The following is a 23,282-nucleotide window of genomic DNA, read 5'->3' as shown; positions in this document are numbered from 1 at the left end:
CCATGCTCTTAATTACTTACCATGTGATTTTCCTTGAAGCCTTGGTGTCTTAATCTGTGTGGACTGCTATAACAAAATACTACAGACTAGGTGGCTTATGAACAACAGAAATGTATTTCTCACAGCTCTGGAGGCTGGAAATCCAAGATCAGGGTGCCAGCAGGATTGAGTGATGGCCCTGTTCCAGGTTGCAGGCTTCTTTTGTACCCACACATGGCAGAAGGAGAAAGGAAGCTCTCTTGCAAGGGCATTAACCTTACTCATGAGGGCTCTGCCCTCATGACCGAATCACCTCCCAAAGGCTCCACCTCCTAATGCCGTCACTTTGGACATTAACATTGCAGCATACCAGCTTGAGGAGGACACATTCAGACCACAGTACTTGGGTTGGGGAGAGCTGCTTCAGTAAAACAAGAAAACCAGGAGTTAAAAGGAAAAGGGGACACATCTGTCAACAAAAAGTGTTTGACAGAAGATACCAAACAGAGTTCCAGTGATTTCATAATGTTGTTTTCTGTATTTTCTTTGTATTGTTAGACTTCCACACAGAAATCTGTATACAAATGTTCACTGGAGCATTAGTCAGAATAGCCGACAATTTTCTTGTTGTCATCATGACAGATTCTAATCTATTAAAAACTGGAAAAGAAAAAAACAAGAAAAAGCATTTAATACTTTTGTAGTTTTTGATATTATAAAAAATTTAGAGTGAGATTCACTACGTGTTCTACAGTTACCCCATAGTCTTTTCAGTATTTTAGGATCTGATTTTTTCGGTTGTGGAGTCTCAAACTCAAGTCAAATGCTCCGTTAATATGTCCTCATCATCTCTTAGATATTTTAAAAGAAATCTGACAGCTCCATTAATTAAATGAACCTTCAAGGTTGGCAAAGGAGTGAAAGATAACTTCACTGGGCAATCTGTGTGTGGCTTCTACTAAGGGAGCTGTCAGGTTTCCTTTCATTTTCAACTTCACTAGAATGCAAGTTCCATGAAGGCAGAGACCATGTTTGTCATATTCCTCCAAGTTTCCAGAGGCTAGGACAATTCCTGGCATTTGGGAGTTACTTAATAAATAATGAATCAGCTAGTAAATTTAAAAAAAAGTAAATTTTTTCTTTGTCACACTCAACCCGTTTTGCCTGAAAACCATCTTGAAAAAATAACAAGAGAGTTGTTCTGCTCCTTCTCTGCTTTGAATGTTAGCTGTTTCTCTCTAACTTTGTTTTGCTCTTTTTCCTTGAGCATAAAAGAAGGACTCATAGAAGAAAAAGGCGCTATGTTTCTTTATATTTCTAAAGAATCTGTGGTTCTTTCTTTGCGGTAGCCTTTCAGACACCATGTGAATCATTCACATTGCACCTTTTTTCCTGGCTTTGTACTCACCCTTTAAAAATATAAGCTCATCAGAGAACCTTCTGTGCAGCCACTTGGTTAGTATTATCCTTTAAAAATCTATTCCTGTTGTGTTCATTTGGATCTGTGTGATAGTATTATCAGAATTTCCCTTTTTAATAATCTTGTCTTGTTTCAGCCATTTTACTTTTTAATTTCTCAAGCCATGTTGTCATGGTTCTGTTTGTTTTGATCTGGTCAGCAAAGGCCTTCTGGTTTCCCAGCATCCTTAGCCCACTGGACATGGGTGTCACTAGGTATTGGACTGCTTTGCTCAGTTTTATACCTATCTTTGTTCCTCGCCTACAGCCTTGGGCTGTAGTATAAGGGAGAGACATTTCACTGTGCCTTCACAGTTTAATGATGTAGGTAGTATTTGCTGAATGCCCATTCCATGTCTGCTTGAGTCTGTATTGCCTATTTTATTATAAGCTCCTAAGGGAAAGAAAACAAATATCAAAGTATCTAATATATTGCAGTTCCTTTGGCCACTTAAATACTGTGTGTGAGTGTTGCATGTGTATAAAGAAAATATTTTATGTACATGTTTCTAAAGGAACAGTTCTGAAATAGGTTGGTATTTAAGTAATTTCAGGTTCTTTTAAAATAGCATAGTATTTGTGAGCTCTGTGTGAGTGGGCAGCAGCTATGGAGAGTTGTGGGATAAACCTTAGAGTAATGCACAGAGTGGCTCTTTTTCCAAATTAGAAATTAGCTATAGAAGTGTTCACCAAATTTGTTGTATCTGTACGCTGCCTGTTTTGTCCTTTTTGCAAAGGCCATGAAAAGAAGATGAAGCAGGAAACTTGGAAAGGGAATATTCTGTACTAAGTGGTCTGGCAGACAGGAGAGATGCATTTTGTTAGTTTCAGTGTTAGAGAAAGTGAAAAGTTACATATGAATAATGGGCACATGAACTTTATGTATTCATAATGCTAGATAGATGATTTTGATCAAAGAACCCCACCTACAGCGTTAGTGCACACATACACACACACACACACACACACACACACACACACACATACATCCAAGAAACTCAGGATAGCATGAGGCCTAATTAAATTTGTATTTAAAATCATGCTTAGTTTGAGTAGTAACTGATAACAGTGTAAGGTTTGTGAGCTTGGCACCTAATTGTACCTGGGTGGTTGAATTTCTTTTGCTATTGTTCTGTGTATTGTTTGACTAAATATAAAGACAGGTGATTGTTTGAATAAACAGGTATATTTTGTTAAAACAACAACAACAACAACAAAGGAACTTACCTAAGTGAAATGATTGAGTTGTTTATAATTTATTTTAGCCCATGAAATCATTGGTAGACCACTACTGCTCAACTTGCAACTATTTGAATTGTACACAGTATTTAGGAAGAAATAAATAGCCTCATTCTGTAAAGTCATTCCTATAAAATGACAGTAAACTCCATTGTAATTAGCTCTTACATTCTGATTAGGAACAGATAAACCTGCCAAAGAAGCTGTAGCTTGAAATCTGTGGCCTAAACATTCTATTGTCTGAGCTCAGGGGATAGAACTTCAATCTCAGGGAATGTTGGATTCTTCACTGAGTTACTCTCTGCGTCACCAGCAGAAATGGACACATTCTTTGCCTCTTGCCAGATTCCCAAGGGAATATGAAGACTGAAATCTTTAAAGCTCTACAGAACATATATAAATAATCATTTTAATTGAATACTCTCCTTGGGCAGACAAAATAGGCCCTTCGATTTGACAGGTTCCTCTTCATCTCCATTACCTATGATGGAAATGCATAAATCCCACTCTAACCAGCTCACATGCTCATATCTTGAACAGGATCCTTATAGATCTGCCAACTTAGATGGATGTGATTTCTAACCAGCTTCATATTCTAGTTGTGTACCAACCTAGAAGGTCAAGGCAGATCCAATTTGGGCTTTTCACTTTGTCGAGCATAGTAATGAATGCATCTCCACTTTCTCCGTGAAAGTACTAAGAAGAATCTTGAAAGGCTGAAGTGTTTTAAAATGATGACCAGACGTGAATTTGGGCCATAATTCAATTCAACGAGTTATTACGAGGACACCTGCTAAGTGCAGGCCATTCTATTAGGTGTTCACTAGGGAAAAATGTTTCCAAATGACAACAATACTTGGTTCCTTCTCTCATGGAGCTTAAAATGTAATCTAGGAGGTAAAGGAATACATATGTAATGCTAGTAAAAAACAAATTGTGGCGAGGCAGAGCATGTTGCCAAGGAGAGATTAACTGTGTCTGCTAGAATCAGGGGTAAGTAGATAGAGAAGATGATTTGAGGCAAGCCTTGAGGCCTTTGAAGTTTATTACTATTGTTATTTCTTCAGTTTTAAAGCTAAACACCTACCTAGATAGAAATAAAAATGGCCACCCAAGATTTCCATTTGTTGCGTGAATGGGCCTTAATGGGTCAGGTCAGTGCCCGACCCCTAGTTAGTATTCATTAAGTCTTTAAACAGATGAGAAACTTGGAAAACATGAGAGAAGCAGCAGAAGGAGGGAACTCAGTGTGAAGAACCAAGAATCTTTATGGGCCTTCCAAGAGCTTGGTTAAATGGTGACACTGTGTATGCTTAACATAGACTTTCTGAATAGACTGATCTCAACATGGTCGTTATGAAGCCTGAGTGTGAACTTGAGAGAGAAGGGGCGATATTGGAGCATTAGGTCCTAAGGAGAGACAGGATGTGAAGAATAGGTGAGAACAAAGAAAATGGAGTGCACGTGAATGAAAGAAACCAGACAATGAACAAATTTTAACAAATCGGGCCCCGTTTTCAGACCTACATTTAAAGTGAAATTCATGATTTGGGAACTACCAGTTTTGTTGATTCTTTACAATATTGTCTCTTGCCTTGGATTCCAAACATTTTATGTAGTTTTGCTTTCGTAGATGCCTAAGGGTTTTACCTTGACAATGTTGATATACATAAGCCTTGTTTACCCAAAGAGTGGCTTGGGATAATTTTGTTTGTCTATTAAAGAATAGCATTCTTTTCCTACAGATGTCAAACATTACTGTTTGTGATCACGAGGCTGTTGGTTTCAAGATTGTCATAGGCAAAGAGAACAAAATTCAAATTTTATATAATGAGCCAGAAGGCAGGCCACTTCATACATTAAGTTTATTTTTTTTAAGAAAATTAGTTGATCCTTTGGATTTTATTGTAAAGTATAAACTATCCTTTGGATTTTATATAATAGAGAAAGCCTGTTTGTGTGTTGCCCTTTGCCCTTCTCCCTTTATTAATAGATTAAGTCATCTAGTCACCTAGACCAGCCATTGACAACAACAGCAAAAATAACACCAGCCTGTTAGTTAATATTGAAGATGTTAGTGAAACTAACACAGAGAAAAAGCACATTATGAGTCAAGAGTTGAGTAAAGACTAGAGCTTCATGGAAAAGTTAGTGGTCAGGAGCCAGGCAACCTGTTTCTTGATTCTGACTTCGCTGACACCCTAGCAGAGACTTGACTACACTATCTTTTTCTCTGAATCTCTCTGTCCATGTCGGTAAAAGTTAGGGTTGCAAAACATGTTTCTTGGTTACAGATAATAACAACAACAAATACTTACTGAGCACTTACTCTGTCAGGCACTGTGCTAAGCTCCTTGCTTGTACAATGCCATTAAATTCAAATGACGGCTCCTTTGAGGTAAAATTATTCTCTCTAATTTTCAGTTGAGGGAATACACACATGAAATGCATCATGGTGTAATATATCAGGCATTGCACTAAGTGCTTTTCATGTATTTTAGCCTACTTTAATGTAATTCTCAAAATAGCCTTGCAATCTAGCTCCATTTTGGACAGAAGGAAATGGACTCTAGAAAGCATAGTGAGTTGCCCATCTTCTCTCTATACGAGAATGGCAGATCCAGGATAAATATACAGGTTTCCTGATTCCAAGGCTGATATCTTTCTACTATACCCTATTTACACTGAAACCATTGGAATCTGACTCTTTTCATGTCTATAATTTTTTTTTAATTGAAGTTTATTGGGGTGACAATTGTTACTAAAGTTACATAGGTTTCAGGTGTACAATTCTGTAATACATCATCTCTATATAATATTGTGTGTTCACCACCCAGAGTCAGTTCTCCTTCCATCACCATATATTTGATCCCTTTTACTCTCATCTACCACCCCTCTCCCCCCTTACTCTCTGGTAACTAACCACTAAACTATTGTCTGTGTCTATGAGCTTTTGTTTCTTAATTTGTTTATCTTGTTCCTTTGATGTTTTCAGTTTTATATACCACATATCAGTGAAATCATATAGTTCTCAACTTTTTCTATCTGACTTATTTCACTGAGCATAATAATCTCAAGATCCATCCATGTTGTCACAAATGGCACTATTTCATCTTTTCTTATGGCAGAATAGTATTCCATTGTGTGTGTGTGTGTGTGTGTTGTGTGTGTGTGTGTGTGTGTATATATATATATATATATATATATATATATATATATATATAACAACTTCCTTATCCAATCATCTATTGAAGGACACTATGGTTGTTTCCATATCTTGGCCACCATAAATAAAGCTGCAATGAACATTGGAGCAGATATATCTTTGTGGATAAATGTTTTCAGGTTTTTTCGGTAGACACCCAAGAGAGCAATTGCTCGGTCAGATGGTAGTTCTATTATTAACTTTTTGAGGAATCTCCATGCTGCCTTCCATAGTGGCTGTACCAATTTACATTCCCACCAACAGTGTATGAGGGTTCCTTTTTCTCCACAGCCTCTCCAACACTTGTTATATTTGTCTTGTTGATGATAGCCATTCTAACTGATGTGAGGTGATATCTCATTGTGGTTTTTATTTGCATTTCTCTGATGATTTGTGATGTTGAGCGTTTTTTCATGTATCTATTAGCCATTTGTATGTCCCCTTTAGAGAAATGTTTATTTAGGTCCTCTGACCATTTTTTAATTGGATTGTTTGTCTTTTTGTTGTTGAGTTGTATGAGTTTTTTATATATTTTGGATATTAGCCTCTTATCGGAGGTGTTGTTTGTAAAAATCTTCTTCCATTTGGTTGGTTGCCTCTTTATTTTGTTGATGGTTTCTTTTGCTGTGCAGAAGCTTTTTAGTTTGATATAGTCCCATTCATTTATTTTAGCTTTTACTTCCCTTGCCTTTGAGGCCAAATTCATAAAACCCTCTTTGAACACAAGGCCATAATTTTAATACCTGGAGGAAACCTAGGAATTCAGCAATTTACAAGCCAAATCTGGTCCATGGATATGTCTTGTTTGTATGCATGGTAATTAAAAAAAAAATTGTAGTTGCAAACATTTTAGGAAGCTTCCCATGAGTCATGTAGATTTCTGACTTCTCTTGAAAAATGTAAATATCTGATATCCCTAGGCCCTGCCCCCTACATGGCAAGCGATCACTGGACTGAAACGTGCTCTCAGGTTTCACACAGTGCCCACCCAGCTCTCTTCATTTGTCTGTTACCTTCAGGGCCTTCTTGTTCATATGAGTTCGTGACTTCTGGATTAAAGTAAAGATTTCTACTTCTCCAAAATCAAGGAATGTAATGATTTGCTGCGTAGCACAGCAAGTTGGCTATTCTATTTTGCTTCCTCCATGTGAAATCAATGGGAATGAATGTCCTAGTGGTGTGATTTCTTTTTTTGCAGGGCTTTTCCAGACACAGCATTTCTCCAGGGTAAGTGACATTTCAAATTCAGGAAGGCGAGCCGAGTCATAATTGGTCCTGTCACCATTTGGGTTTGATGCTGGCACCTCATGTGTTTGCCCTGGTTGAGTAATCTGTTTGCATCTGGGTAGACCACACACAGACAAATGTGAACTGTGTTTATTTTCATTTCCTGCCTGGGAACTTGGTTCCTCCAGGTCACAGCTTTGGAACGACTGATAGATTGGAAATTTACTGGTATAGACTTGGATGGGTGCTGTCCTTAATAACCTTTCTTGGGCTACAGCAAAGGGGACTTTCTCATTGACAGCTCCAGTGGATTAGAGCAATTGCATAAGCATTATGTCTGAATAAAAGATATTTAATGCAATCAAGACATTTAGTACAGTTGACCCTTGAATAACAGGAGGTTAGGGGCGCTGACCTCCAGCACAATCAAACATCTGCGTGTAAAGTTTGACTCCCCCAAAACTTAAGTACTAATAGCCTACTGTTGACCTGAAGCTTACTGATAACAGTCAATTAACATATGTTTTTCTGTTATATGTATTATATACTGTGTTCTTACAATAAAGGAAGCTAGAGAAAAGAAAATGTTATTAAAAAAATCATAAGGAAGAGAAAATACATTTGCTGTACTGTATTTATTGAAAAAAATCTGCATATAAGTGGACCCATGCAGGTCAAACCCATGTTATTAAGTCATCGATGCATTCCCATTTTATAGCTGAGGCCATTGAAATCCAGAATTGTCTAAAGTTATATTAGCTAGGCAAGTACCCATCATATATCACCAACACCTCTCAGGAATGAGCAGGATTCCTTATTTCCTGGGTGTCTCTCCCAGACTAGTCAACGCGCTCCACTCCCAGAATTCCTGAGGAAAGACAGACTCACCCTACCCCCATCCCTCACCCCTTCATTTCCTGTGGGCAGCTATCTGTGAAGGGCCAAGAAGGGAGGGATCAAGCTTAGGAGACTGAAAACTCCTAGGCCTGCTCTGTGCCTTGTCCTAGGACCACCTGCAGAGGATGCCTAGGGCCTCTTTCCCCATTGGGAGGATCTGGCAGCATCTTTGCAGGACTGACATCAGTGAGCTGCATATGTAGCTTTCTGGCCTTCGGGATCATGTTCTTAACCTCCATCTTCAACCAGTAGGTTACAGGTAGACGTGGGAGAGAAGCGAATTAGAAAATACTGGAAGCTCTCTAGCAGGACACTCATTGGTACCATCTTCATCAGGAACCTTCTCTGGATCTTATTCTTGGAACCCTGGGGGATGGATGCCTAATCCAATTTTGGCAGCCCTGCATGAAATATCCTGTTACACTGAGCATCAGATTTTTTTTATTAGAAAACATGGTCACCTCAACTACCGTATTTCCCCATGTATAAGACGCCCCCATGTAAAAAATGCTCCTTAATTTTAGGGCCTGAAATTTGAAAAAAATGTATTACATAAAGTTATTGAACTCAAGTTTTATTCATCATAAAATTCATACAACTCCTCATCACTGTCAAAACTCCCAACCATTAGCTTTTCCTCATCTGTGTCTGATGAGGAATCACTGTCTTCATATATTGCCTCGTCCTCAGCACGATCTGCGGGTAATGAAATCTACAACCACTGTATAAGACGCACCCAGTTTTTAGACCCCAAATTTTTCGAAAAAGGGTGCGTCTTATACATGGGGAAATACGGTAACTCTCCAGCACTCTACTTGACATTATGAGACTTACAAAAGGAACATGCATAAGAAACAGCTTCAGGTTTCGTGTAGTTTATACTCCAGTCACCAAAGTTAGTGTATAAAGCATGTGTATAAAAACGTTCAAATAGGAGTTTACCGGCTTTTTTGAGATACTAACCATCAGCACCAAAAAAGCTCTCCTCACAATAAATAATCCCTTGTCCATTCCTGATTTGTAATACCCAGAGACTGTGACGGACAAGTGCAGTTTGGGGGTGAAGGAAAATAACTGCTATAAAATGAAGGTGGGGAGATGTTAAACTGCCTTAGGAGCAGAGACTAGGCAGAATTAGAATTGACTTCAAATAAGTCACCCTTTAATATTTAGCTACTTTAGACATTAATAGGAATATCAAGGGGCCATGTTTAATACTATGACCTGCTATAGGTTAAATGACCAATGATAAATTCAACACAAACTTGAGCACAGTTTGGGATAATACAGAATATTTTAACTTGATTATTAAGAAAGTGCTGAAACTTTCCTTCTGGGTGGTTAAAATCCTTGGTAACCTGTGATGTCATTTTTATGCTTAATGGTACCCATGGCATGCAAAGAATGGGAGCGTAAATAACCCTAATGGAATATATAACCCTAATGGAATGTGTTTCTTTTATCCCTTTGGCCATGGTTCTTTTTCAATAGGCCTGTAGCTCTGAAGGTGACTGTTAATGAAGCATTCTATTGGCATTGTATTTCTCACGTGTGAGAAACGTAGCATCAAATTTCTCCCTAAATAATATGCAGAATACTTTTGAATTGATCACGTCCTCTAGAACTTAACTCTGAGACTCAGTTATTCTGGCCCTTGTGTCTATTTTCAATGTATATCATGTAAATGATCGCTTATCTGGCTGTGGGATGAAGGATGTGTATGTAGATGCGGGCAGAAGACAGGGAAGATGGATCGGGAGACTACATTGTGTGTGCCTTCGTGTTGGTGCTTAGAGGTCTCTGGTCTTCATTGTGCCTCCCTTGCACGCCCTTCTTAGTCCTCACACCTTTCTGGCCATATGACAGCTGTTTAATGTTCTGTTTGCAACTCATTTCTGGATGAATTACCCAGTGCTCTGTCTGCTTGTCATTGTTGTGGCTTCTCCAAGTTCCCTTGTGTTGGGGCGGGGGTGGGGGGAAACCAGTCTGGGCTTTGTAAAGGGCTGGACTTTCTAGTCAAATTAGAATTATTTTTAGAAAGCTGCTATAGAATTTAAGTTGCCTTGAACAGAAGGATTGATGTAAAGCCATATGTTGATGTGATTTCCTCAGAGAAAGCCTTAGAAATGTTCTTTTAGCATCTCGTAACTGGTGGGCGGCTACGTTCTATGGGCACGCCTGCCCTGTGCACCTGCAGCTGTGGCAAAGTCTCTGTGGAATGCTGATCTGTGAGCTTTCTTTCCAGTGGCTATTTGTTCTTGAGGTGCTAGAGTCCACCACGAAGGGCCAGAAGGACATTACAGTGAGCTCTGTTAGCAGCCAAGCTGGGAGTCATCTGTGTAATGCAGAGTGATCTGTTTAATCAATACTTTATCTGGATTGTCAGTGGTGAAAGGCTTAGAAAATAATGCAACAAAATACTCAGTTCTGAAATAACACTGTCATTCCACCTTTCTTTGATTCAGAAGGTCCTTTAGAACCTTTATATCCTGGGGGAGTAGTTAATAAAGATTCCAGGTCTTAGAATGTCTGAAAAGCCAGCCTTTATTCTACTTAGGAAGGGAAGTCAAGTCCCTTGGGCCCAGGAGGGGAATGAAAGCCCGACACAAAGGTGGGCATGTTTGTAGTTCGAGGTACTTATATTCACCACTGCCTGCCTCTGCTACTAGTCCCCCAAATCTTTACTTCCGGAGTATAAGATGATGGGTCAAAGTGGGGCCTCCCCTTTTACCTGTTTTGGTCCCTTACCTATTAGCACCCATTTGTTGTGCGATGTACTTGGAGGTGTGTAATAAATCAGATGGCTCCTAATTTTTAGCAAAGGGTCGAGGTTTTCCAGAAAGATCTCCCAGGAATGGACCTAGCATTGACCCACCTAGCTCTTCTAGCTCAGTTTGCCTCTGACTGGACTCTCACTCAAAAACAGGCTAAGAGAACATAACTGATGATGCAGCATCTTCCATTTCGTGGGCATGTAAAGCTTAACACGTGCCGTGTGACTCTGGTGTCCTGACGTGGTGCCCTGTCTCGGTGCCAGCTTCCATTCTGGTCTTCCAGGCTCATCCTTGAAAGGGTTGAAAATAGCATCACAATTTCCTTCTCTTAGGAGCCTTCTCACCCTTGACAGGCCCATGAGACAGACGAACATGACCTCTATGGCCTCGTCTCTGTCAGCTCTGATTGAATATTTACTTTGCAGAGAGTCATGCCAGGCATCGTGGAAAATGATAGAAGAAGGAGGCGATGTACCCCTGGCCTTTGAACATCTTATCAACTTACAGGGTAGACAGAACCAGAACAAAGCAAAATACATGAAAACTCGACTGTTAGTGCGACTTATATTGTTTGTTATTTATAAATCCAATTAACATAGCCTGGGAATACATATTTATGTATATCTACATCTATATGCACATAAAATTGATGCATTTGCTGACAAGACTAAAGTGACTGGAGCTGGAAAAAGGTGGTTTTCCATTGTCTTAAGTTTTAGTTCACCAAGAGTGACCCTGGGACATGGATTTGAGAGCAAATAGTTTGTTTGGGAACACCAGTAAGAGGAGAGGGAGAGGAAGATAGGGAAAGGAAAGAAAGGATGTGTTACTGAGCCAGTTGTGGATGACTCCGGATGCTGGAGCTCAAGCCTAAGGGGGAATTCTGGGAACAGCTAAGACCATGTAATCAAAATGTTCCCCCAGACTCTATCAGCCACTGGTTGAGGAATCCTCTCAGAATGACTTACTACCCAGATGTCCCTGGGCTGCCATGCCCAGACAGATAGTTTTGGGAGACTATCCTCACGCAAAGAGGTGAAGCTAATGGCAGTTGGAGGCTGGCCTTCTTGGAAAGGCCAAGGGACAAGGGTGGAACATGGACAGCTTCAACTACATTTACAGGTATTAAAGAGAGCAATGGCTTGGAAAGGAATCGAGACTGGGCTTTTGAACTTTGAGGAAACTACTGTCTATGAAGATCAGAATTAACAGCAGATGAAATTGAAACCAGAAACCATAGGCTTACATATACCAGTTACGTGAAGGCGTGTGGCTCGCGTGGCGTAGGGATGAAGGTCCAGGCTACCGGCTGAAGAGTGCAGGCAATTTGGAGTCTGCCGATCCAGGTTGTGATGGTTGCTCCAAGCCAGGATGCCCACTGATCCACTAGACATGCCTCGGCTGCCAGTCATGTTGGGGCTGGCAGGTGGGTGAGCTACACCTTGGATTGTGGGACAGTCACTTTATCTGTGGCATGAAGTCCTGACTCATCCGCAGGAATCATTCCAGAAGAATGAGAGCTAAATGTGATTGGAGATGCTATGGATCAATTTATCCTTCCTTCAACTCACCTAGGTGGGAGAGGCAGGTGGTAATAACCAACAAACAGTGAAGGTTTCATCCCGGATCTCCCACTGTATTTACAAAGGATAAGACTGACAGCATTGGGCGTGGGTTGCGGGTAGGGATGGTGGTGGTCAGTACCTCTCAAGTGGATCTGATATAATATAGCCTCCTTTTGTGTTGCAATGTGTTGTATTGTATTGCACCTTCTCTAAGAGCTGGCAGGAGGGGAAGTTAAGACTGTCAAAGTTGCAATGCCATGAGGGATCATGTTCATTTGACATACTTAGTTGTTGCTCTATTGCTACAGAAGGCCTGCACCCTAGACTTCTAGCAAATGCCTCCTGCAAAGACTCCCACATGTTGATCTTTGATAATGGCAACGTCCATGTGGTTTACCTGACTTTTAGCTGCCCTCCTAGATGTGCCCAGGAATGAGCTCAGGGGTTAATTACTCTCTCACATATCAAATGACATGATTCGATGTGCTCTATTATTATTATTTTTTTCCTATCCTGTATTTAGATGCTGGGCAGAGACGATCTAGAAAAGGAATATCAGGATAGGTTGATAACTTATTGGTAGCTTTTAGCTGGGAAAAAAATGTAGGACATACTCATACATTCTTATGTACATAGTGACTGAGTTTGTCTATGGAAGAGGGAAAGGAGTATGAAGTCAGGGGCTGTCAGGAGACAGAAGCTACGCAAGTTACTTTAACCACAAGAATTAGTACGAAGGCTTACGCAGGGGATGAAAAGGTTTTCTGCAACCCTCTTAGGGTCCCTGGTTGGGCCTGAAAAATTAAACTGATAAAGACAGATTAACAGGAGAAAAGCATACAGATTTAGTTAATGCAAGTTCTATGTGTCACAGAACCTTCCTAAGCAAATGAAGATCTGAAGAAACAGTTAGACCTGTGTATTTTTATATGAGATGTGATGAAGACTGGGCAGTCAGGGAGGAATAGGAGAGGTGAAGGAGTCTGTGTTTGGAGATAAGGATGCTCCCTTCCTCCGGGCATAGGGAGGGCACCGCTCACCTGAGGCTCCGAGGACCTGTTTCAGGGGGAAAGGGTGACAGGGAGAGATCAGAGTGAGCTTTCTGCTCTGCTGTTTTCTCAAACTCCGTCAGCTTAAAACATTCAGTACGCCAAGGTGGCGTATGTTGGGGTAGCGGTTCCTGAACCCCATCACTTGTTAACCAAGTGTTGCACAATCCAAGAGGTACACAAGGATTCTGAGGTTCACAGAGGCAGCTATCCCTGTAGGGCTGAGGGAACAAAGGGAAGAAGAAGTCAGGATAATAAAAACATCAATACTTGGATGATGGGCCTTGCAGAGAGGGATCCCAGGCCCCTGAGGAGGGCACCCTGGCCAGCTGGCCAGCTGGTATCTCTGAGGGGGGCACAAAGAAACAGATGCTGGGAATATAGAGAAACTGCAGAATGGAGTCCGTTGCTCTTACTGGAACCAGTTACTTCTCCCAGTGTGAAGAGCTCTTACTGGGGCCGTGCTGATGGAGTAGTAAACAAATATGGAGGTCGTTACCTGTCCTGCTGCCTGCGGTCAGGAGGGGGCACCCCCTACCGGCAGACCCAAGGGAGCCTGCTGGCCCAGGAGAGGCGTGATCTGTGGAGTCCCAGCCCCCCTCCTCTAAGCAGGGTGGGTTTGGAGGTAAGAGACAATTCAGTTACCAACCAATCCGGAAAGAGAGAGCATACCCGTGTGCATACACGCAAGAGAGAAATAGAGTGCGTGTGTTTATGAGCGAGCGAGCAAGAACAAGCATCCATCCAGCAGCTGGCTGGGATAAGGAGCGTTGCTGCTCAGTTATAGACATAATCATAATAACAGCCTGTACATAGGAATTTGGTTTCGGGGGAAATAACATGAAGGGCCCTTATTTAGCTTGGGGTGGGGTGGTGATTAAGTTCCAAAGCCAGAGCATTAGGGGAAAATCACATATAAACACTAGCTGCACGCACTAAGGCTCCGAGAGTCTTGAGAAGACAGATTTGTGTCCCTCATCTCATGCTCATTCAGTGACACACGCAGGCGTGCTAAGTGGAATGCAGGTGGAAAACCACACAGGGCCCCGCCCCGTTTATGTTATTCCTTTCTCTTGGTCTGTTCTGCTCTCTCACCAAGCTTGGAGAGAGGACTTTTTATAAGTGACGCGTATGTGTTCCACAGCTTCACCTTGCATTGTGCCAGGTGTGTGCTAACCACTCTCTCATTTGCTATATTATTTGATGATCACGTTGGCCCTAAAAATGGTATTATGCTTCTTTCACCGAAAAGCCATCAGACACACAGGGAGGTGAACTAATGTGCTGTCGGCGCAGCCAGTGAACGATAGAATCTGGACTTCACACTCAAGTGTATCTTCCTCCAGAGCTTACACTCCATAATTAGCATAGCCCTGCTCCCCGCTTTGAAAATTCTGCCCTGACTTCGTGCCTAGGACAAATTACGTCATCTCCATCCAACATGAAAACGAGGGGTGTATCTTTAAGATGTGATAGTCCTGAAGTTTCCAATAGGGCAGCCACTGGATATGCGTGGCTATTTAAGTTTAATTAAAATTAAGTAAAATGTAAAATTCAGTTCCTCAGTCACACTAGCCACATTTCCAGAGCTCAACAGTAGTGACTACCATATGAGATAGCACAGAATATTTCCATCCTCACAGAAAGTTCTGAAGGAGACCCATAGTGAGTGAAAGCGTGGCTCTAACACTTACTTAACAAACCTAGCTCTGCACCTCATTAGCTGTGCATTCATGGGCAGGTTACTTAGCCTCTCTGTGCCTCAGTTGTCACATCTGTAAAATAGGGATAGTCCACGCAGCTCCTCATAGGGCTCAGATGAAAGTTAAATAAGACACTACTTGTAAAGTTTTTAGCTTGGTACCTAGCACATCACGAATTACCAAAACGTGTTATCTGAAGGAGACAGGGTCTCTTAGCTCTAACCCTGTGCAATTTTCTAAACACTCTACTGTTTCCATCTACCCCCTGATGTTTTTATTTGGGGAAGGCAGGAAGGACTTTGAAGCAGAGTAAACAGTATCTTGATAATCTATATTTGGAGTGCTACATGCAGTCAAGGAATCCTACATTCACTCACAAGATTATTTTACTTAACGTACATTCCTGGAACTCATACCAGGCACCAGGTTCTGATCTAAAAAATTAACACATGTTCCCTCATTTAATCTTCCAAACAGGCTTATGTGGTAGGTATTCTCTACCCTCATTTTTAATACCCTTGCATTTCTATATCCTCCACATTTTATGACTTCTCTTGATAAGTCCTGTAAGAGTGGGGGAGAGGGGATGACAAAGATGAAACAATACAATGCTACCCTTGAGAAGAAGGTAGAGAAAAATAACTGTAGGGTGCATATTATTTTGGGCTAGCTATTTTATGTGCATTATCTAATTTAATGCCACAGCCCTATGAGATAGGTGATAGTCTCATTGTATAAATGTGGGGGAAAAGGCAAAGAGGTTATTAAAACTAGCCTAGCATCACACAGCTAGTTCAGGGTGAGAGCTGGGATTCTAATCATACCCTGGGATTCTAACCATTCCAAATCCCATACCCTGCATCTTGATGTCTATCAATGGGGAAGATACTATTTTTGCATGTTGAAGTATAATATAAGGTAGCAACTGAAGAATATAGATACATTGTCCTAGGAGTTAAGAGGAAGAAAAGATTACTCATGAGAGCCTCCTTTGAAGAGGCAGCATTTAAAATGGAGCTCAAACATGGGTAGTATGTGGGCAGGTGATACTGGAGGAAAAAGATTACAGGCAGAGGGAGGAATACAGGCAAAGACTCTGGGAAGTCTGGGATCCCGTGCGTAGTTTGCAATGATGGGCCGAGGACGGGGATCTGCCTGGAGGGAAAGGAGTGTTTTGTCACTAACATTGCTTAGAATTGCCAGTGTATGGTCCTAGTAAAAGGCAGACTGACTCTTAGTTTTATTATTGCTTTTAAATGCTTGACAGACAATGTGTCCTTTTTTTTATGCGTGTGTAGGACAGACCACACCTACCAGCCCCTACCCTTTGGTACTCCACTGGTAACTGGCTTTGTTGGGATAAGTTTCTCTTGAATGCCGTTCTCTATCCACCTCTCTTGGTAGCACTCTATGTTCCTCTGACTCTCAGCCTGCGTTCTTCCCTGGTATGCTACCCACCCTGTGTTCCGGGGAGACAGGCTCTATGAATGGACAAATGGGTAGCCCTGGGTTTTCCATGAGTTTTGGGAAAGGAGGGTCGTAAGTGGAACCAGTTGTCTGTCATGGTCCATTTCTGGAGTTCTTCTGCCCCAGGCAGTGTGACTGGGATAGAAACGTTGTTCAGGATCCCAGTGATGCTTTAGAGTCAATAGCAATGCTAGATTGACCCAAAGGGCGTGGACCATGGGCCTGGAGGAATCTTCTTAGCAATTTTTCACTCGATGACACGTTGAGAGTTTGAAGTTGAATACTGAAATCACTGCAGAGAAGACCAGGTGGTTGTTGATAGCCCTCCTACCCCAGCCCCCTACCTTTCCCCTGTTTATGACCCCGGGGCAAAGGAAGAAGGACCTCCTGCTAATTTTCAACTGTATCTTGCTCTCTGTTATGTAGTATTTCAGTGACAGGATCCACTCAGGAGAGTTGGGGCAAGGCTGGCTGAGGTTCTCAAGGACCTGAGTTTTGAGTTCAGGTGCCCGCATGGCAATGGAATGATGCTTCCTGACCTTTCAGACCTTTGAGACCTCTGGGAGGTCTTAGAAATCACCTCAAGCCTCCCATCCAGGATACGACTGCCTGGGGGAAGTCCAGGGAAAGGTAGCAGGTAGAGTATCCTTTCTGAGTTTTATTCTCTCTCGTCCTCCCTCCCCTCCTGTCTGTGTGCCTGTGTCGCTCTGTTGTGCATCCTTCTCCTCAAGATTCCATGGACCAGTGATGCAGGGGTATTTATTTTATGTTCTTGTCAACAGAGATATCATGGACTGAAAGGTGATGGGTCCCCCAATGAGCTCACTCCAAGATCTCAAAGATTCCAAGCCACTGGCTGATCCAAAGCCTAAAGCCACCGTTCTGGAGAGGCAGCAGGAAGCAAGCCCGGAGGAGGTGAGGAAACACCACTCTTCCCTCTGCCCTTGACTCCATCGACCTTTAGCTATCAGATGGTTTGGGCCCAGGCCTGATGGGCTTTGTCCTGTGTGTCCTTTCACAGGAAGACAGACCCACCTTCTCAGGTGTCCTGAGAGACTGCTGAAGGGCAGTGAGGAAGATGTTGCTGGTCCCCAGGGCAGAACACAGCAGCCGGGACCAAGAAGCACCTAGAGTGGGACTCAAGCCCAACACCCCTTCTGATGAAGCTCTCTGAGCTGTGGTTCCAGATTGGACTGTTTTTTTGCTTTGTCATCATCTGCATAACATGCACAGTTCTGGATGCTTTTGATTGGTTAGCTTTTTTTTTTTTTCCCCCTTTTTCCCTCTCTGTCTTTTCTTTTTCTTCTCTTGGCCCTGGGAATTATAAGAAAAGAATTGCTTTGGAAAGTATAATTCTGTTGCTGACATTAGCCTTATTTATGAACAAATTCTGTCAGTAGGGATTTTCTGCATTGCAATCCCAGGTTACCTGGTAAATGGGGCTGCGTGGTTTGATTTGTGTAGCACTGATCCTTAGATTAAAAATACGTTTTCTTTCTTGACTTCTTTTTTTAAGTTTGGATCCAGGTAATGGCCTGAGTCACATTTGCTTAGCTACTGAAGCAATCTCAATGTGGTATCACTTAGAGTTGAAATACAATCAAACATATATTATACCCGGGGCGCTTGCATGCTCTTTGATATATATGTTATGCTCCAAAGAAACACAAACCTAATAGGCTGAAATTTAATTCCTGTCTGATCCTGCAGCTAGAATGGGGGAGAAATTATAAATATCAAACATGGCTTCAAAGACCCTGAATGTAAGCTAACCAGCAGTAAGTAGATGGTTTAGAAATGCCATTTGCTAAGGCAAAGCACAAATTGGAGATCAACTGACCTCATCAACAGTGTTGCTCAGGTCTGTCTGTGGATCTACCCATTTTGGAGGAATTAGAGAACAAGGCATGCTTCTGTGTTTGGGTTTACGGAAATTGTGGTATTGCTGACTTATGTTCTTTCTGTAACTGTGCCTGCCTTGCAATAAAACACCTTTAGTTGACTCAGCAACAAGGTCTCTGTCAATTTCCTGCACTACTGTGTCCTTGGTGGCTGTGTAAGAAAGTCCAAGGCAGACCTACGGGTGGTGGACCTGCCAAAGATCTCAGCTGGATACCACCTTATTGCTCTTTCAAAAGTGTCACTAGAGCTATGCGTTGCTTACTGTGGGGACAGTGTGTGTGGTCGACTTCTCTATTCTTATTATAGTGAACTCTAGAAATCTCTAGTCATGGCATAACCCTGCTAGGCCAGTGTGCCACCATTCTCTAATTTTACAGTCCCCACTGGTTTCTCTGATACTCTAGGACAAGCCACAAGCTCTCCAAACCTCAATTTCTGCATATATAAAATGGGGATAATGGCACTTCCTTTAGTTATGGTGATAAGTGCCTGTAAAAGGACATCACATGGATGGTACCTTACACATTGTAAACATACTGGGATGTGGCAGCACTCAATAAATGGTGCTTATTGTACTTGTGAATAAAGAATTGAAAGAATATTTCAATTTCTTGTCGTTGAGCTTTGATTAGGAACACTGAGTAGCTTCTTAGGCATCCTTGCTTAAAGCCATTAGAAAACAAGGTGAAGATTCGTAGGACAGGAGTCAGGAGAAGAGAGTCTGCCACTTCCCACCTTGACCACATGGCCAAACACCTTAATTCTTTCTGCTGTGGAATTGGGCAGGTATTTTATTTCCTTCACACAGATGACACTACTGCTTTCACAGAAAGTGAAGTTTACCACACACATAGATGTGTGAGGTATCATCTTTCCCACCTGTTTGCAACATTGGGCTGTGGCATCCGAGGGCAGGCGAGTCTCTCTCTAAATTCTGACAAAGAGGTTGCATTCCCTGTAGGGAAGAATTCGACCCGTCTCAGGCCTTGTCAGACTGTATCTGCCACTCTGGTAGAAAGTATTTTTGAGAAAACCCTGGCACTCTCCACCACCCTGACTGAGACTTCCAGATGACCAAATGTGAAGCAAAGACAAAGCTAAGATAATTCATTTCATGTTGGGCGGCGTATGAAGTGGTTCTTTGATTGCCTTGGGATACATTATAGTCCCACAGATATTAATCCTGGACTTCAAGCCATGCATAGTAGAAAGAATATTTTCTACTTTCTACCTTGAAGTCATGAAAATGGTAATAATAATAAGAGTAAGTAACAAGTACTTAGCTTATGCTGATCGCTGGGCACAGCACTTTTATGAACACTGGCTCATTTAATTGTCACAACAGCAACATGAGGTAGGTACTCTTAACTCCTGGATGAGAAACGGAGGCACAAAATGGCTAGGTGATTGGACCAGGTCCCCCAGTTGGGGAGACTCATACCTGGAATGTAGGTCTTCCTGACTCCAAAGCGTGGGCTCTTCCCTACTGTGCTCAGCTGCTGCCTCTGAGCCCCAGTCCTTTTCTGCTTTTCCAGCTTCTGACCTTGAACCTCACCTTTGGAACTTCACTGCCCTTACATGGGACCATTAATTATAATTCTCTCCTGCCTGTTTTCCCCAACTGTTGTCTAAGCTCTTAGCAAATGTAGGCCAACCAGGTGCAAATCAATATGAAAAGGAAAGGTTTTATTTAAAAATTAGCATTTTTTTTTTAATGTAAAATAAAAATATATATACTTGGGAGTGGGGTCCCGGTTTAGCTTACCTTATGCTGAATTCTACTCCTATTTAGCATTCTGAGATTCCAGTGCATCATCTCCAGGGGAAAGTCCTAACTGGATGTGAATGTTGATCCCAAGAGCTATCTCAGGGGTAAATGAGAGCACTGACCAAAGGCAAAACAATATTAGATTCCTGAGCAAAATGATGCTGACTCTAACCTTAGTTCCTTAGTGTGTATCAAAGGACATTATTCATGTCAGAGGAAAATAGCCTCTTTCCAGTTGCCACCAACAGCTTACCCAGAAGGTGGTATTATTGTGTACCTGCTTGAAGGACTACAGGAGTTTAAAGCACAGGCTGATTGTTCCAGAATATAGTTGGCACCTTGTCCCTATTTCTGAGGGCTTTCTCCAGCTGGGGCATAGGCATGCATCTCAGCTCCAAGGTGCTGGGTGTTTATTCCCCTCCCCACCGAGACTAGCTCTCAACCGAGCCTGAAGCAAGTTGGTATATAACGGCCCCGGCTCCCTCACCCTTTGGTTGGATGACTGAAGCCTGCTCAGCATTGGTTCTGAGTCCCCCAGGAGGTGACATTCCAGTTGCTCAGGGTGGGAACTAATTTGTTAACCCTCTTTTGTTGGCTGTCTTTCCTTCCTTGTCTCACATCCTCACTTCTCAATCAGTGTTTCCTGGGAGCACCACTCTAATCAGTAGTTAATTTGCATATAACTTCCTGTTATAGGGTCTGCTTCTGGGGGAAGCCCAAGTGAATTAAAATTCCTGATGCCAGTCAATTATAGAAATAACACTGTCCCAGAGAAGATACAGCAGTATCGTTCAGGGCTAAACAGTTTCTCACTTTGTCCATCTCCTGGTACCTCTGCTGTGTTAGGAACTGGAAAATGGGACCGTATGAACCTGAGAACCACTTGTCAGAGAACAGTTTCATTCCTATGAAACCGGCACCTCCAAAGGTTACGAGATATTTTTTTTTCCTTTAAATGAAAGACTCCACAAACATATGAGACTGGGAAGAATCACCTGATGGTAAATCAAATGACAATTCACTGGCTAGAACAAGTAATTAAATATAAGGAGATAATGGGAAAAGGAGAGAGTCAAGCAATCCTAAAACCCCCTTTCACCTCTCAAGGACTCCTTTTTGCCTTTGAATAACTTCTGCTTCAATTAACATTGATTGAGCCTGCCTTAAGTGCCTGGCTCTTGTCACATTCCATTACAAGAGGCTCCCAGACACTCAGTCTGCAAGCCTTTGTTGTGCCCTGACATTTTCGTAGAAATATTGGATATTGTGTAGAGTAGCTAATGCATTGATCAGGGTTCTTATACAAGGGGTTTGCTTTTTCTGGCATGGCAGTTTTGTAAACAGGATTTCATCTTTGAAAATTCTCTAAGTTCATTATAATGCTCTAAAAAGCATGTCAGACTGACCAGCTGCTGCTTTGAAAGAGACATGTTGAAAATGTCAATCCTATAAAGTAAGAAAATGTGCCTGAATCTTTGTTACAGGTATCACACACCTAATTTATTTTGATTGTTGTTGGGGGGACACACAAAGAAATGTGTTTCCTGTATGGGTTCCCAGTAAAGGTTTTTATGTTTATTTTATTGGGGGTGTAAATAGAATTATAGTATATAACAGAATCTGCCTTATCTCTTTTCTTCTCACTCTTTGCTGAAGTCTTGGAGGGTGGGGCTGTATTTTATGCAAGATTAGGGCAAGATTTCTCTTAGGAAAAAAAAAATCATAATAACATTGTTTTTAGGATCTTAAATGACCAAGGACCTTTTATGTAGAAAAAACCTTTTCATGCCCACATTTTAAAACTTATTATTAATTTTCTTCCTAAACATGAACATGCTACTCTGGCCACTAATAAAACATACTTTATGAATCAAATCATCTTAAATATTTAAATATGATTACAAATTTAAGTAGACAAACTCTCTTAAATATTTCAATAAAACCTCTACCAATTTTATTTCAGAGCTTTACAAACTTTAAAATCAGCTGGCATGCACATGCGTGTGCATGGACACACACACACACACACACACACACACAAGTAATCACAATGGGATTCAAAATGTATTATACCTACACTTAACTGATTAGGAAGTATTTATACTATGGGTTTGATTTATGTCTTCCTTATTTATAAATATTTTATCCCTTCCCTGTTTTTTATACTTCTCAGTGTTTTACTTTCCTAGAGTTACAGTAATCTTGCTAGATTTGAAAGAAAAAGAATGGAGTCTCAGAGCAGCTGAGTTGACAGATTTGGGGTTATCAGCCAACTTGATTTTTGACTGACATATTGGATCTTAGTGGATTTCTTCAAAGCTGATTCAGTCCTGGGCTGATGTTTACTGGCCTGAGTTTTTTCTTAAGAGTCAATGTTCAGTTGCTATGTCAAGGAGTCTTTGGAAGCCCTTGTTTTCTACTGGCAACATGGAGTGCCCCTGAGAGCGTCTATGTTCATCAAATCTTAGTCCCAGGCAGTGAGCCTGTACTTCGTGATGCCTTAGTTTCTCAGTATTTTTTTAATAAACACATCCAGCAGTGTCTTCATCTAGGGGATGAAAGGAGGAGACTGGGCAGAAGATTCTCTCCTTGGGACCACTGCCTCATGCATCAGCTTGCAACGCACTTCTGGACTCTACTCGCTGTTATGTGTGTCCCGAGAAGCAGATCACTTCTTTGGTCCATGAAGAAAGCGCTACGACTTTTCTTGAGTTATTTGACTTAAAATTCACTGTAGCCATTCCTTTCTATTTACTGAGATAAACATGTATACATATTGGGTCGTTGGGAAAGTCATGATGCATTTTTGCATTGAAAAACATAGAAAAATACATCATGACTTTCCTGACGACCCAATATATTAAAATATACATCAAATAGAAGTAACAACATCTATATATGTCAAACCTCTAACTGCCTATTTTCTTTTTTTAAAAAGATTTTTATTGGGGTATTGGGGGGATGGGAACATTGTTGGGGAATTGGGGGAAGGGGAACAGACAGTTCCTGTTGTTTTGTTCTTCAGTCTAGTTGTGGAGGACGTTGCTTC

General features: G+C 41.5%; 1 protein-coding gene and 1 long non-coding RNA gene across 14 annotated transcripts in view; both read left to right on the top strand.

The window, feature by feature from the left end:
* The window catches only part of LOC109392285 (uncharacterized), a 49,501-nt gene extending 30,931 nt beyond the window's left edge, over positions 1-18,570 (top strand). For all 3 annotated transcript variants that reach the window (XR_002126027.1, XR_002126028.1, XR_002126029.1), the window contains exons 2-4: positions 16,990-17,200; positions 17,346-17,478; positions 17,585-18,570. This is a non-coding gene — a long non-coding RNA (uncharacterized LOC109392285). The remainder of the gene's footprint in view (positions 1-16,989; positions 17,201-17,345; positions 17,479-17,584) is intronic.
* RBMS3 (RNA binding motif single stranded interacting protein 3) overlaps positions 1-23,282 on the top strand; it is a 1,293,188-nt gene that overhangs the window by 154,161 nt on the left and 1,115,745 nt on the right. The window lies entirely within an intron of this gene.

Source organism: Hipposideros armiger, unplaced genomic scaffold (assembly GCF_001890085.2).
Source record: "Hipposideros armiger isolate ML-2016 unplaced genomic scaffold, ASM189008v1 scaffold_322, whole genome shotgun sequence".
Taxonomy (NCBI): domain Eukaryota; kingdom Metazoa; phylum Chordata; class Mammalia; order Chiroptera; family Hipposideridae; genus Hipposideros; species Hipposideros armiger.
The sequence above is the reverse complement of the archived record's forward strand: the minus strand, read 5'-3'. Positions and strand labels throughout refer to the sequence as shown.